Source organism: Microcebus murinus, chromosome 2, assembly GCF_040939455.1.
Source record: "Microcebus murinus isolate Inina chromosome 2, M.murinus_Inina_mat1.0, whole genome shotgun sequence".
Classification (NCBI taxonomy): Eukaryota; Metazoa; Chordata; class Mammalia; order Primates; family Cheirogaleidae; genus Microcebus; species Microcebus murinus.
The window spans coordinates 72,208,204-72,225,231 of record NC_134105.1 but is presented as its reverse complement, the minus strand read 5'-3'; the positions used below and the strand labels follow the sequence as shown (position 1 = coordinate 72,225,231).

The 17,028-nt window shown below is 40.9% G+C and overlaps 1 long non-coding RNA gene across 1 annotated transcript in view; it reads right to left on the bottom strand.

Moving 5' to 3' along the window:
- Positions 1 to 11,011, bottom strand: part of LOC142876858 (uncharacterized) — a 46,639-nt gene extending 35,628 nt beyond the window's left edge. Inside the window, exon 1 of the long non-coding RNA XR_012923692.1 lies at positions 10,693 to 11,011. This is a non-coding gene — a long non-coding RNA (uncharacterized LOC142876858). The remainder of the gene's footprint in view (positions 1 to 10,692) is intronic.
- Between the last annotated feature and the right edge of the window lie 6,017 nt (positions 11,012 to 17,028).

Sequence of the window (17,028 nt, the reverse complement as noted above, 5' to 3'; positions counted from 1 at the left end):
GGAGAGTGTGGAAGGGCACTGAGTAAGAGGGATCTGTGAGCATGCCCATCCACAACCCTGGCCAGAGAACCACCACATTGGATAGGGGTGTGGTACTCAAAATAAATTAGCATAGCCTCTGGTTCCCATAACAACCAAATGCCTCAGGCATACCGGCTAAATGGAAGCAGCGGCTCCTTTCCCCACTCATTACAATAAGGAGTATAGCCTGAGCCAAGAACTCATGAGTGGCTGCTTCTCCAAAGCAGGAGCGTGTTCCTGGCAGAGGCCCCTGCAGACAGATAGGCCTACCTCTCTCTCCTTGGGGTCTTATGGTAGGAAAGGCATGGTGGATCCCCCCACCTGCCAGCATCCTATTGAGATGCATGCTAGTGGGTCATACACACGGACTGAGGGCTAGTTTGAGAGCCAGTCTCAGGTGGGGACGTAACTCACATGAATTGATCTGATGGGAGAGTGCTGTGGAGTTACAGGGAGTAGATGGGGTGGGTGCCCACCCCACCCTGCAGAGAAATTGCACTTGTGGACAAGAGCGTAAAGAGCTTGACCCAGAGCTTTAGCTTCAAGAAATTAGGCCCCTGTTTCAGGAATGGCATTCCTGGCTTGGAGAGATTGCCCTGAACTTGATGACAGTGACTCTCCCTACTGGCCAAATAAGCAACTTCTGGTCTTTTCAAGACCAAGGCCTTGAAAAGCCTCTCCAGCTCTCACAATCCAACCATGATTTTTCTGGTTTCTCCCCCAAATTGGGGGAGTAGAGATCAAGCTAACCCCTGGCAGCTACAGGGTCCCTTCTAAAGCTTGGGGCATTTGCGCACCCCACCTGGGGGACTGGAGTTTACTATAGGCAAAAAAGACCATATCAGCAGCTGGATCTTCCACACCATCAATCAATAACAGGGAGAACAACCCTGTGGCTAAACATAGTGCCTTCCAACTCAAGCAAACAGAGAGCAGCTGATTTGTAGTCACAAGTGCAACCCACCATCACCGAGATTAAGCTGGGTAACATAACTCACTACACACTATTGGGAAGAGGTAAAGACAACAGGCCAGAGGTAACCCGAGAGGTACACCTAACCTGCTAGAACACCCCATAGGCAACTCAGGACCAGCACTCCTCTGCCTCAGGAGTTTGATCTACCTCAGGGATTGATCTTCAGGGACCTGGAAACATGCCCTTAAGCCAGGCCTACCACCCCCAGATCTCAACTGAGAGGCTAGATAAGAAGGATTCAGTGAAATAACTCTGGAAACATGAAAAATAAGAGTGAAAGGACACCCCCAAAAGAAAACAATAACTTCTTATAAATAGATACCAACCAAAATGAAAAGATTGAAATTACAAATAAAGAATTTCAAATATGGATTGTAAGGAAGTTCAATAAAATACAAGAGAAAACAGAAACCAAGCACAAAGAAAGAAACCACACAAAAAAATGTAGGAAATGAATGAAAAATTTACTAAGGAAATAAAATTATTGAAAAAATCAAACAGAACTTCTAGAAATGAAAAATTCATTCAAGGAAATACAAAACAGTGGAAAGCCTTAAGAACAGGCTAGATCAGGCAGAATAAAGAATCTCAGAGCTTGAAGACACCACCTTGAGTTAAATAAGTCAGACAAAAAGAAAAAACTAAGAAATAAAAGGAACAAACAAAACCTATAAGAAATATGGGATTATGTAAAGAGATGAAAATATAAGAATAATAGGCATCCCTGAGGGCAAAGAAGAAAATACACAAGGGTTGGAAAACCTATTTGAGGGAATAATTCACAAAAATTTCACTGGCCTAGAAATCTAAATATCCAGGTACAAGAAGCTCAAAGGACCCCTGGGAAATTCGTGGCAAAAAGGCATCACCATGACACATAGTCATAAGAATGGCCAAAGTAAACATGAAAGAGGCACTCCTATGAGCCATAAGATGAAAACAGCTGGTAACTTACAAAGGAAAACCCATCTGACTAACTGTAGACTTCTCAACTGAGACCTTAACAGCCAGAAGGGTTTGGAGCCCCATTCTCAGTCTTCTCAAACAGAATAATGCCCAGCCTAGAACTTTGTAACCTGCAAAACTAAGGTTTTTATATGAGGCAGAAATTAAGGCTTTCTCGTAAAAGCTACACTGAGGGAATTTATCAAGACCAGACCTGCCCTGAAGCTTCCTTCTAAGAACTACATTATACATGGATCAGAATAATAGACACCCACCAGTGTAAAATCATCCAAAAGCTAAAGGTCAGAGCCTAGATACCATAATGACTCAATAGGTAAAACAAAGCAATAAAGTTCTATTCAACAGGATGATCAGAAATCCACCCCACCTATCAATTCTTTGTTTTTGTTGTTGTTGTTGTTGTCACTCTGTTGCTATTGCCCAGGCTAGAGGAGTGCCATGGTGTCAGCTTACCTCACAGCAACCTCCAGGGCTCAAGCAATCCTTCTGCCTCAGCCTCCCAAGTAGCTGAGACTACAGTCATGTGCCACCATGCCCGGATAATTTTTTTTCTATATATTTTTAGCTGTCAACATTATTTCTTTCTATTTTTAGTAGAGACAGGGTCTTGCTCTTGCTCAGGCTGGTCTCGAACTCCTGAGCTCAAACAACCCACCCACCTCGGCCTCCCAGAATGCTAGGATTACAGGTGTGAGCCACCATGCTCGGCCTTCAATTCTTTCAATAAATGTGAATGGCTTGAACTCTCCACTCAAAGGACATAAGCAGGCTAAATGGATAAAAAAATACATAAGGCAAGTATCTGCAGTCTCCAAGAAACACATCTAACCCACAAGGACTCATTCAGACTCAAGGTGAAGGGATAGAAAACAATATTCCATGCAAATGAAAACCAAATGAAAACTGGTGTAACTTTTCTCATATCAGATAACATAGACTTCAAATCAGCAAAAATAAAGAAAGACAAAGATGGTTATTAAGAATGGTGAAGAGAACAATTCAATGAGAAGTTATAGCAATTCTAAATATCTATGCACCTAATACAGGTCCACCCAGATTCATAAAGCAAATCCTACTTGATCTAAACAAAATGATAGACTGCAGTGTCATAACAGCTAGGGACATCAACATCCCACTGACAGAATAGAACAGATCCGTCAAGCAGAAAATTAAAAAAAAAAAAGAAACAACAGACTTAAACAAGATTCTAGAACAAATGTGCCTAACAGATATTTACAGAACATTCTACCCCAAACCCACTAAATATACATTCTTCTTGTCAGCTCATGAAACATTCTCTAACATTGATCACATCCTAGGCCACAAAACATGTGTCAATAAATTTTTAAAAAAATAAAAATTATACCATGTATCTTCTCAGACCACAGTGGAATAAAATTAGAAACCGATTCCAACAGAAACACTCAACTCTACATAAAGTCATGGAAACTAAAAAACCTACTGTTGAATAGTTATTGGGTCAAGGAAGAAATTAAGACAGAAATCAGGCCAGACACAGTGGCTCATGCCTATAATCCTAGCACTCTGGGAGGCCCAGGCGGGCAGATCATTTGAGCTCAGGAGTTTGAGACCAGCCTGAGCAAGAGTGAGACCATGTCTCTAGCAAAAATAGAAAAAAATTAGCCGGGCATGGTAGCACATGTCTGTAGTCCCAGCTACTCAGGAGGCTGAAGCAGTAGGTTCGCTTGAGCCCAGGAGTTTGCAGTTGCTGTGAGCTAGGCTGATGCCACGGCACTCTAGCTGGAGCAACAGAGTGAGATTCTGTCTCAAAAAAAAAAAAAAGATGAAAATCAAAAGATTTTTCAAACTAAATGACAAAGGGGACACAAGTTATCAAAATTTGTGGGATTCAGCAGAAGCAGTCATAAGAGGAAAATTTATAGCCTTATATTCCTATATCCAAAAGACAGAAAGATCAGAAATCTAATGAATTGTCTCAAGGAATTGGAAAAGCAAAAGGAAACCAATCCCAAACACAGCAAAAGAAAAGAAATAACTAAGATCAGAACAGAACTAAATTAAATTAATAACAAAAATTATACACAAGATTAATGAAACAAAAAGTTCTTTGAAAAGATAAAATCCCTAGGCCTCTCACTAGATTAACTAGAAACATAAAAGAAAGGACCCTAGGCCCAGCATGGTGTCTCATGCCTATAATCCCAGTACTTTGGGAGGCCAGGGCAGTTGAATTGCTTGAGCTCAGGAGTTCGAGACCAGCCTGAGCAAGTGTGAGACCCTGTCTCTACTAAAAATAGAAAGAAATTATCTGGACAACTAAAAAAATTATATATATATATATATATATGATTAGCTGGGCATGGTGGCACATGCCTGTAGTCCCAGCTACTTGGGAGGCTGAGGCAAATGGATTACTTGAGCTCAGGTGTTTGAAGTTGCTGTGAGTTAGGCTGATACCACAGCACTCTAGCCTGGGTGACAGAGTGAGACTCTTGTCTCAAAAAAAAAAAAAAAGACCTAGATAAGTTTATTCAGAAATAAAAAAGATGTAAACGAATGCTAAAACATATCATGCGCATGGATCAGCAGAATCAGTAGACATTGTTAAAATGTTACTTCACGACTACTTTTCCTTAATTGTAAAGTATAATAATCTCTGCAAAAAGGGGGAGCATCTACAGAGAAGCAAGGATTATTTGTTAATCTTAACTGTGATGCTCAGGTGCATCCCAGGTTCATCCCTGAGGTTCAGGGTATAGTAGAACACCAGCCCAAAGTAACTTTCACTTCGGGCCATCCTTAAGTACAATTACCAAGACTGTCACTCTCTATGTGCAAGAAAACTATTGAGTCAATTCCGAAATATCCAAAAGATGTAGACTGGAAAAATTAAGAAGAAACAAAGAAATCTTCATCTATCCAGAACTCCTTCTACCAAAATTCCTAGTTTCAAGATCTGACTCTACTTTTTGACCATGCAGAAGTTATTTAAACTCTGTATGCTATGTAGTTTCTTCATTTGTAAAATAGGGTAATAATAGTGCCCATTTTGTAGGGCTATTGTGAAAATAAAATGAATTAATAAGTGTAAAGGGTTATTATTAATAACATCTGGAATATAAGTACTCAATAAATATTGGACATTATTAATATATTTCCAAATATAATAACTAGAAAAGCAAAAGAGCCCTACATTAAGAGTCAGAAGACCTGAGTTCTAAATCCAGCTCTGGTATTAACTCACTGTATGATCATAGGTAAGTCAATTTATCTGTCTTTGGCTTAATTTCCTTATGTATAAAATGAAGTGCTTGGACTACAAGTTCTCTAAGTCCCTTCCAATAGTATGATTCCAAATTATATCATGTTCTTTATTCTTCATTAAGTGTAAGTTAAAATGAACATACATTAAGTGAGAATCAAGTCTGTTGTTCTGTAAACAAGAAGGCAGTATGTGCAAAGATAAATAAAAGGCACATATTGTCACAGGAGACGTCGCAATATAGTAGACAACCTTAAGTATTGTGAGTATCTCTGTACCTAGGGTTTGAGCACAAAAGAATGAAAGTTTGGAGCATATTCTGTGGGCTACAGAAGTTGTACCATAGGTTCTGCTTCCAAATTTAGCTATAATGTGTACTGGACCATTCTCAGAGAAATAAAACCAACGCTAGTTACACAATTAGCATACATTTGCTCTGGCCAGAAGCAAGAATAAGCATGTAGACACAATGCACAATTATAACAGAAATAGCACCATACTTCAAAGTATGTAGAGTTAGGGATCAAGGAGGATTTATGACATGTTTTTCTATAGGATGAATCAGTCACCCTGCCCAACTTCCACCCTTCCCTTCTTCCTTTAGGTAGAACATTAAATCCCCGTTAAAATGCAGTTGACCCTGAGAATGGCAGCCATCATTTATGCCTCAGAATGAATGTGTTTAGTCAGTTCTTTTCTCTGGTCAAAGGGAAGAAAGCATGAGAACAGAATGCCCACCTTAGAGAGAAAAGGCAAGACAAGGAGATAACTGTAAAAGTCCTGTAATCTCTTGGAACTCATACTTCATTTAAATAATATTTAATTAAATTATATAATTACAATTACAAATAAGCAGATTTAGTAACAAGCACAGAGACCCACTATAAACACACACTTTACAAGGGGAACCGATGCCCATGGAACAATGGACAGTAGCCAACTTACAGGAGCATCCTGCCAATATGGGCATGGCTGGCCTGTGGATTGGTGGAGAGCCTCAAATCTACTTCACAATTTTGCTTAGGGTTGGGTCTAACTGTTACTATTACCAAACTCTACCTCTGCTAATTCAGAAATACAAAATAACACAAAACTCAAACAAATAAATGTCATCACATTTTTGAGCCACATGCTACGGCAAGTACCTTTACTGTGTGCTAAATTCTAGGCACTGTTGGGTGCTTTATGTCTATTACCCTATTTGGCCCTCACCATAACACCATGGTGTCGATGTTATTTTTCCATTTTACAAGTGAGGAAACTAGGGCACAGACAGGGTAAGCAATTTTCCCAAAGACAGAATATCTATGAAGAGGTTAAACCAGGATTCAAACCCATGTCCACCAACTCCAAAGCCTAAGCTCCTTGTTACTGTATTTTGCTGAATTTGTTATATGTTACTATGAAATATTATCAACAACATATAGGTACCATTCATTAATTAAAACTTGTCAAGCACCAAATGCCAGGTCCTGTGCTGTGCACAGGGAATATGAACATGAGTAACGCTCTACTTCTGAGGAAATTGGAATCCAATAAAAAATAAGGCATAGTAAGATCCCCTGGGTTCAAATGTTAACTCTACTTCTAACTGGTGTGTAAACCTCAGGGAAGTTATTTAATGTCACTCAATTTCAGTTTTCCTATGTGCAAAAGGATATGGTAAGAGTTCCTACCACATAGGGTTGTTGGATGGAATCATGAGGCAAATATATTAATATTTAGCATAGTGCTTGAAAAACAGTAGACTCACAATAAACACTGGCTAACATGATTATTTATTGTCACTGAACCGTGAATACTCATGGGAGGTAGTCACAAAGCATGATTATCTTTGACTCCCACTGTCACTTTAAAATTTATGCAGTGGGAGAAGTACTTCCCCTACACTGGACAAAATCTCAGCATCATCCCAACCTTTCCGATTACTCCTAGGTAATAAAAAAAAAAAAAGTGTTCAGGTCACTTTAGGCTATAAAGCTGTCTTAATTCAGAAGTCAGGAAGTGCAGTCTCATGTAAGAGGCATATAACTTCTAACCTGAGCTGGTGCTAAATCCTCTCCTGGGAGGGTTTTGCTGAAGTCCGGCCTCATGCTTTCCCCATCCCCAGCTGCCTCCCCAGCCCTCAGCACTTCTCTCCCCCATCTGGTTGATCTGGTTTCTGACCCTGCCAGAGGCAAAGAGAGTGGGATGGAGGAGAGGTAAAGGGGAACAGAAAGGTCTTATGTGACTGATCCTCTTTGGGGCCAGCTTCTTGCTTTGGGGGCCTGATAGTGTTGAAAGATGATTCTTTCTAACAATTCCCTGGGTTCTTCAGAGCCCTCTCTACACACCAAAAAATAGGAATATTTGACTACCCCTCATCTGACAGAAGCAATGCATCTTACCCTGGCTGTCCACCTCCTCTCTCTGCATCCCCAGTCTCCCCAGCAATCTTGGGAAGGATTTTAAGTGACTCCAGAATGGCTTAGTCATCCACATGGCTCATTTTTGCTCCAAGGGAACTCTCCCCCAACTAACTCTGGGAGTGTCTCCTTGCTCCTGTCCATAGAGCAGCCGGCCAGCCCCTCTTAATTTGCCTTTTACAATCTCCAAGGATGATTCAGAAAGCTGCTGTGTCTCCCTGTCTACAGAGACAAACATGTTCCCGTTGCTTTGGAAGCCCTCTGGACTTGATTTGAAGGTAGAAGCACTCTCCATTCTCCTCCTGGGGGGCAGGGCGCTCAGCCCAGCATTCTCAAAAGAAATCTTCAAACATGCATATACCTCTAAATCTTTTGATCCATTTCTTAATAGTCTACAGTGGTTATTTGTTGCGAGCTTCAAGTTGCTATTCCAGGGCTGTATGAGGGACAGCTCTGGGTGCTCTGAGTCACAGGATTGTGCCCCCATGTCAATAAACTCTCCTTTACCCACTAAAAAGAAAAGAAAGGAAAAAATAAAAGAAATTCTCATCAAAACTCTCTTCCTCTCCACTCTCTTGATCCTTCAATATCTGCGATGTGGGTAAGTATTTTTAAGAGTCAAGAAACTCATGAAAATTTGCATCTTTGGATCTCACTTTGGAATTTCATAATCACTGCAATTTGGTGCCTCAGTCAAAACTTCCAATTTCATATTTGACTACATTATTTTCATTGTAATTTTTATTGAAATATGAAGCAACTTTCATAAATGGACTAAGTACCATAACACAAATATAAACAAAGTGCTATGGTAATATAGAAGAAGAATCAACATATTTTATCCAGGATTGAGAATAGAAGTTGGACATGGAAGGCTTCACTGGGGCAATGACATTTGAGTTGAGCATTGAAGGATCCACTTGTGGCCGGGCACGGTGGCTCATGCCTGTAATCCTAACACTCTGGGAGGCCAAGGCGGGCGGATTGCTCAAGGTCAGGAGTTCGAAACCAGCCTGAGCGAGACCCCATCTTTACTATAAATAGAAAGAAATTAATTGGCCAACTAATATATATATATATATATATATATATATATATATATATATAGAGAGAGAGAGAGAGAGAGAGAGAGAGAGAGAGAAATTAGCCAGGCATGGTGGCACATGCCTGTAGTCCCAGCTACTCGGGAGGCTGAGGCAGGAGGATCACTTGAGCCCAGGAGTCAGAGGTTGCTGTGAGCTAGGCTGACACCATGGCACTCACTCTAGCCTGGGCAACATAGTGAGACTCTGTCTCAAAAAAAAAAAAAAAAAAAAGGATCCACTTGTTCATTTAACAAATATTTATTGCATGTTATAAGCAATATTCTAGATGCTCAAGACAGATCTGCAAACAAAACAAAGATCCCTGCTCTCGTGGAGTTTACCTTCTAGTAAGAGGTTGGGAGAACAGACAATAAACATAATAGATTATATAACTTGATAGAAAGTGATAAATGCTATTGGCGAAAAGAAAAGTAGGGCAGGAAGGAAAAGTTCATAAAACAGAAAACAGGAAGGAGATTACCAGGGGAAAAACAGTATGAACAGAGGCCTGAAAGTTTAAAGGGAATGGCACAATCAAAGAACTGAAGATACCGTGGTGTGACTGGAGTATAGAGCAATATTAAAGAGGTGCACACAGCCCCTGCCTCAGCCTCATCCCAACTCAATAATTTGCACTGAGCACCCAGCTATCTGCACATTGCCCCCACCATTTTCCTAAAACCCATGAGGGTTTGCCTTCTGTTTTTATGCCTATGGACACCTAGTAAGAAAAACTACAAGAACTGAAAAAAACTGTTTATTAAAATTTTACTTGATACAACTCTTAGCGGTGGATCACAAAAAAAAGAAAATATATATAAAAAAATTTTTTTACTTGAAATTCCATAAGACATTGAGCTGAAAAGTCTTTGTCTATTCAACAACAGTCAAAAAAACAATTATTAAACACCTATCACACAGTAGGCAATCAGATATGAAAACGTGTGGAGGGTAGATATGTCCATCTGAAACAGTATAACAGAAAAGGGAGAAGCAAGCCCCTCACCTCCGCATGAGCCCAGCACGACTTTGGCATAGGAAAGGCAGCAGTAGGACCCACTGCCCAGGGCCCAGTGGTGACATCACCTGGCGGAATACATCACAGCCAAGCACTAGAAACAGAAATAAGAAACCTCATGCCACTTGCTTCACAGGCAAAGACAGCAGATGAAGACTGAGAAGTAAAATGACAGAGAGTGCAACAAACTAGTGGTCCTACAATAGTGAATTAGGGCAAAAACCAAAGAAATATAAGCTATTGCAAATGTGGGTTCATTTCCCACCCTTATCCCAGGTCAACCGGACTTGAGGAAACCCAGCCAACAGCAACAACATGAACTGTGGACTGTATTCACCACGACTGTAACTATAATAGCAAATGTATCTTAACAGTGCTCATGAGATGGATCTAATCTTTTTGTTCTTTAAATACAAATCAGAGTCTTCAGGATGGAATTAGCTCCAGGATAAAAGTTTTCCATTGAAATTCTAATCCCAGCCCTTTCGTTGAAATAGCATCAGACTCTCACCAATAAATAAGTTCTTAACTCCTTCCTTTAAGAGGTTGCATAATCAGCTTGAAGACATGTTCCCCCAAAGTTAAGCTTCAGACCCATATGCTGTGCCCAAAGACAGAAATTTAGGAAATAAATTATTTTCTCCAACTTTAAAATTGGGATTTTTCCCTTTTTTTATTAAAAAAGATACAGTGGAAAAAAATTGTGTGAGTTTATAGCCTGAATTCCCTTTGAAAAGTGGGACTCTGCTGCCCCCTGCTTTCCACTATAAAAACTGCTTCGGGCAGAACTAGAAATCATTAGATTATTGAAGAACAAATTTCTTTTTTTCTCTCTCTCTCCCTCGCCCTCTCATGTCTCTCCTCCTTCTCACACACACGCACACACCCCAAAGCCAAAAATCACTGACATTACTCTAGCTTAGGGGCTCTAAAAACCCTCTGTTTCTAAACCCCATAATTATCTAAACACTGGTTACCTGGATGCAGTGATAAGCACCACGGAGCCAGCACGGCTTCAGCACACTGAAGGCTCCACGGATCTGACTCCAGAATCCACCCCGTGTGTGCGCCTCCGGGGATACTCCTCCAACTGTAGCCTTCTCTTCCGTGCTGACAGACAATCTCCAACCCTCAGCGCCCAAGCTTTCCTCAGAGCCTGATATCCAACAAGGCCTTCAAACTCAACACGCCCCAAACCAAGCTTAGCATTTTCCCTCACAAACCAGCCAATACACAGATTTCCTTCAGTGAGCTTGATTTCTTGTAATGGTACTACTATTCCCCATTCCCTCAAGTTAACCAGTTCCATTCGGCGCTCACCGGGCGCGAAACCTCGGCCACAGCCGGCTCTCACAGTCCGCACGATGGTCTGTGCTGTGCATTGGCGAGGAGTCCGTTTTGCTCTGGTGTGATGAGGAAAGCTTGAAAGCACTGAAAGCTTGTTTTACTTTACGGGCAGCTTTACTTGTAAGGTAAATAGGTAACATATACATATATGTTTTCATTAGGTTATTTTTAAATGTTTACAATTTTATTTTGATAAATGAAAAATTAGAAAAGTCATATCACGGCTATCAGCTAAGTCGCTGTGGGCATTCATCTGTGGCTATCGACTGTAGTCGACGCTGGTACTGAAGTGGTTAAATAACCTCACACCATCTTTAGTGGTTTTTTCTTCTCTCTCTCTCTCTCTCTCACTGGCCTCCTGCATCAAACGAATTGTGCGTACTGCCTTCTTCTATTCACATATTTTCAAAATTTTTTATGAGACAGTAGTGTCTCACTACGTTGCCCAGACTGGTCCAGAACTCCAGGGCTCAAGCGATCCTCCCGCCTCAGCCTCAACATCTTTCAAGCCTGTCACCTCCTCTCCATCGTTACCCAGGTTTAGGCCTTCAGTGGGCTCTCGCCATTTCTGTCTGGAATGTTATACCAGCCTTCTAAGTCCAATCTCCACCTCACACCAGCTTGTCTTCCCCCCAGTACATCTTAGCATTGCTGGCAGATTTACCTTCCTGAAGTAAAGTTCTGCTCGTGTCACTCCACTGTCTCCCTCTTGCCACAGTATATAATCCAAATCCTTTAGTCTGGGCCAGGCTTGGTGGCTGTGGCCTGTAATCCTAGCACTCTGGGAGGCCAAGGCAGGCAGATTGCTCGAGGTCAGGAGTTAGAAACCAGCCTGACCAAGAGGGAGACACCCTGTTTCTACTATAGATAGAAAGAAATTAATTGGCCAACTAATATATATAGAAAAAATTAGCCGGGCGTGGTGGCACATGCCTGTAGTCCCAGCTACTCGGGAGGCTGAGGCAGCAGGATTGCTTGAGCCCAGGAGTTTGAGGTTGCTGTGAGCTAGGCTGACACCATGGCACTCACTCTAGCCTGGGCAACAAAGTGAGACTCTGTCTCAAAAAAAAAAAAAAAATCCTTTAGTCTGGAATGCAAGGCCCTCCATGATCTGCCACCAACTGATTCTACTACTGTTCTCAAGTGACCTACGCTCTCATGAGCCACATGAAGCACATGCTGCTCCTTAGAGACAGTGAGTGATTTTCTTCTGTGCCTTGGTCCTGCTGGCACTTCTTCCTAGAGTGCTTCTCCTCTAGCACTCCCATTACCCCAGTTCTTTATGTTCAAACCATATGTATCTTTCAAATCCTCGGTCAAATACCACTTCTTTCACAAAGCCTTCTCTAATTTCAACTGGAATAAATTGTTCTCCCTCTAAAATCTAATCAAGCTATCTGTTCCTTTCTTTAGTTCAAACGAGAAAATATATATTGAGTTTCTACTGTGTACAGGAACAAGCTCTGTCTGGGCACATTGGGGCAAACAAAGATAGATGTGATCCCTGTCCTTTTTTTTTTTTTGAGAAGAGGGTCTCACTCTGTTGCCTGGGATAGCCTCCCAGATAGCTGGGACTATAGGCACATGACAGTGTGCCCAGCTAATTTTTCTATTTTTTGTAGAAATGGGGCCTTGCTCTTTCTTGGGCTGGTCTCAAACTCCTGATCACAGGTGTTCCTCCCACCTTGGCCTCCCAAAGTGCTAGGATTACAAGCATGAAACACCACTTGCAGCCCCTATCCTTGTGTATCTAACAGTTTAATATTTTTCACTTTTCTATTTGTATTCTTTTTCTGTTCAAGTCTTACTTTTCCTTCCAAGCTGAAAATTTCATAAAGGCAGTATGAAATTTCACATTTATATATATATTTCATTCATTTTTATGCCCCTCTCATACATAATTATCTAGCAAAGTGTATTGTTAATAAATATGTGAATAAATTAATGTAAGTATTAAATGTCATCAGATAGTTGAATTTCAGGGTCATTACTTACTTTCCAAGCTCAAGTAACTGATTGAGAATCTAACAAATTCTATGGATTTGCTGATTGAAAAAATTCTTTATCACTTAAACTATACTAATAACAAAGTTATGGGGCACAAGCTTTGGAATCAGAAAGCACCAGGCATGATTTCCAGTGCTGCTACTTGCCAACTGTGTGAACTGGAGTATGAGAGGTCTGGGAAAATTACTCAGCCACTCTGAGCTTCAGTTTCTTTATCTGAGTTTGGGTGAGCATTAAATAATAAATGTAAGGCAGCAAACGCAATTGTGGTACATCAAGATTTACAAATGGAGGCTATTACCTTTGTTATTTATTTTTATTGTTTTTCTTTGAATCATAGAATATCAATACTATTTCCAATAGCTTGTCACTATTTCAGTGGTATGCTTGCTTCCTTAGCTTCTATGACAGATTCTATTGGAAAACTGACTCAACAGTCATTTCAAACCCTCTTCTTCCCTCCCATCTTCTACAATAGGCAGCTAGGGATAGTTAGGGATGGCCATGTGACCCACTTCTGACTAAAGAGACATAAGCAGACGTCTGCTAGAGAATTCCAAGGAAAATATTTGCTTTCCCAACAACAGAGACAGATATGTCTGGGACTGCCTTCCTGCTATCCCTTCTTCCTGCCCTGAATGTAGATCCATTACTTGGAGCTGCAACAGCATCCTGAGATGATGAGGGAATCGCCAAAAGAATTGAGATGCTGACCCAGACCACACTGAGCAGCTGAACCAATACAAGTAGTCATCTATCTCCAGACTTCCTATTGTATGAAAAAAGTAAACCCTATTTCTTTACATCAACATACATCAGTTTTTGTTGCTTACAGCTAAACACAATGAAAACTGATTCTCAGCCTTCTGAAGTAATGTAGGGAATATGTAAGAGAACATTATAAAAACTAATAATAGCCCTGTTCTTTAAATACTCTTCAATGCATAAAAGTCAAATATGTTATCAAAACTTCATATAGGAGGGGTTCTACAAGTCTAAGAGGGATTCAGACCAAACTAAGAATCATCCTGAAACCCATCTTGAGGGAAGAAGCTACAAGGACCCATTAAGAGAACCTCAGTTGTATTTATTGAATGTCTGCCAACCATTCTTGGTGCTGAGGATCCAGTGCTGAATTAAAAGACAAAAATCCCCTTCTCACGGGACTTACATTGTAGTGAAAGAGGCAGGTGATAAGCAAATTAAATAATTTTAGATAGTGATGAATAAAAACAGGGTAATAGGATAGGGAATGACTACTTGAGAAGTCCTCTCTGAGAAAGTTGAAGTTTAACCTAGCTGAATGATGAAAGAGACCCAGTCATGCAAAGGTTTGGGAGAAGGGCATTCAGGGTCAAGAGAACAATAACCACAGTGGCTGTGACACAGAAACAAGTGTGATGTATCACAGGAGCAGAAAGAAGGCCAGTGTACCTGTGGCATAATGAGTAAGGGGAAGAGTGGCAAGAGATGAGATCAGAGAGACAGGGGCAGGATCACATATGGTATTGCTGGCATGGTACCAAAGTTAGAATCACAGGCAGTTTTTAGAGATGTCACGCAGACGGAGACATCAGTGTCTGGCAGTGACCACATGCAGTGTGAGCAAATATTCATGAGCATATGCGGGATACTCACTGGTCTATGTGGAAAGCTGGTGTAGGGGAGTGGAGAGTTTTCCAGAAAACTAAAGACAGTAAGCTGGCAGGTAGAGATAAGAACAAGAAAATTTGACCTCTTTTTGTTAATGTACTCCTGTCCTCAATGACAGCTGACTGGTCCTGAGGAAACTTACAGATACAATTGTAACTAGAGAAGAAAGAAAGCTGTTCCCCACTATTTTTTTCTTACTCAAAATCTTCTGCTTGACAGAATGGACAAGATGGCTGACCAGAGACACCAGATGCCAGATCATCTCAGAAAGGAGCAAAAGTTTTAGATGAAAAAGAAAACACAAACAAACATAATGTGTAATTCTGAGGGAAAAGTGCCGGAACCTACCAGAGATTCCACAGGAAGAAGTTGTGGAACAGAACAAGGAGAATGATACTAGCAGAGATCAACCCCTGAGAGGCTTAGAGTCCAGCGAAAAGGGTAGGTGGAGAAGTTTGTTTCTCCCTCCCTCACATCTCTGGCAGTCAGCAGGCTCCTGAGCTGTTGGGGAGCCTTTCTACCCTCACAAGCCCAAAAACAGTTCCCACCAGTGAACTGAGAGCTTCTTGATGACAAAGCACCAGGCTGTCAGCACGCTCCAGGCCACTTCCCATCAACACAAACCCAAGGTGAGACGACAGGTGGCATATTGCTTCTCCACCTGCAGTGCACCTTTGTCCTGCCCAGAGGGCTTCAACCCCTCAGTTTTTGTCTCACTCATTCCCACACAAACATTGGCCCAGACTGTGGGAGCCACAGGGGCCGGTGGGTCCTGGGGGATCTGTGTGGCCCCAGAGCCTAGATATTCTGGCTGCCTTCCAGAGAGAGGGACAGAGACAATCAGAGTGATACTTTTCTGCCATTCAGACTCTATTCCTCCCTTCACCTTATCCCAGTTAAAATGGCTTTTATCTAAAAGTCCAAAAGCAACAGATGCTGGTGTGAATGCAGAGAGAAAGGAACACTTATACACTGTTGGTGCAGACTGCAAATTAATGCAAACTCTATAGAAAACAGTATGGAGATACCTCAAAGAACTAGAAGTAGACCTACCATTTGATCCAGCAATCCCTCTACTGCATATTTACCCAAAGCTAAAGAAGTCATTTTATCAAAAAGACACCTGCATTCAAATGTTTATTGCAGCACAATTCACAATTGCAAAGATGTGGAATCAACCCAAGTGCCCATCAATTCATGAGTGGATCAACAAAATGTGGTATATGTATGGACTACTACCCAGCCATAAAAAAGGATTAATTAATACCTTTTGCAACAATTTGGATGGAACAGGAGACCATTATCCTAAGTGAAGTATATAAAGAATGGACAAACACCACATGTACTCACTAATAAATTGGAACTAACCAATGAGCACACATGAGCACAGAAGGAAGAAAACTCAGTGGAAATCAAATATGAAGCAGGGAGAGGAAGGGAGGGGTGAAAACCTACCTAACAGGTACAATGAACACTATCTGGGTGATGTGCACACTTTTAACCCCTAACAAAAGCATCACAAAAATGATCCATGTAACCAAAACCATTTGTACCCTCATAATATTTTGAAATTAAAAAAAAAATCTTCTGCTTTCTTGGAATGTTGCCTTTCTTGGCTCCTTGTTGGGAGGAGACCAATTGAAGAACAGAGCACCGTCTCCATTCTATAGTAAGTCCTCACTTAATGTCATCAATAGGTTCTCGGAAACCTTGACTTTAAGAAAAACGATGTATAACAAAACCAATTGGATCATACACTAATTGATATAAACAAGAGCTAAGTTCCTACAGCATATTTCTGGTCACAAAAACATCACCAAACTTCTAAATAAAGACCCAAAACACTTCTAATATTAAACATTGAAATAAATGTGAGCTATACATGCATTTCACAAAGATTAATAAAAACAAATGAGATCATTATTTACCCAATTTTTGGTGAATTAGTGAGGAACAACAGTCATAGAGGTGGTGGGTTAAATCAAGGAATAAATGTTTGCAAACCAAAAATTATAAGCAGCACCTTCTACAACCATACAGTAGAAACACAATTAATTGAACAATTATGGCGTGCTTGCTAAGTGCTTCCATGTTACATTGTTTATTGTTGTGCACGTGTATGATTTTTGTCTACTTTACAAATTTTTTGCAATAATTTGTATTCATTCATTCATTTTCCAACTCACTTATGCCAGTTCTGGGTTTCAGGTGGCTGGAGCCTATCCTGGCTGCAGCTCAGAGAGCAAGGCAGGCACCAACTCTGGCAGGACATCACCCCATCGCAGGGCACACTCCCACACACATTC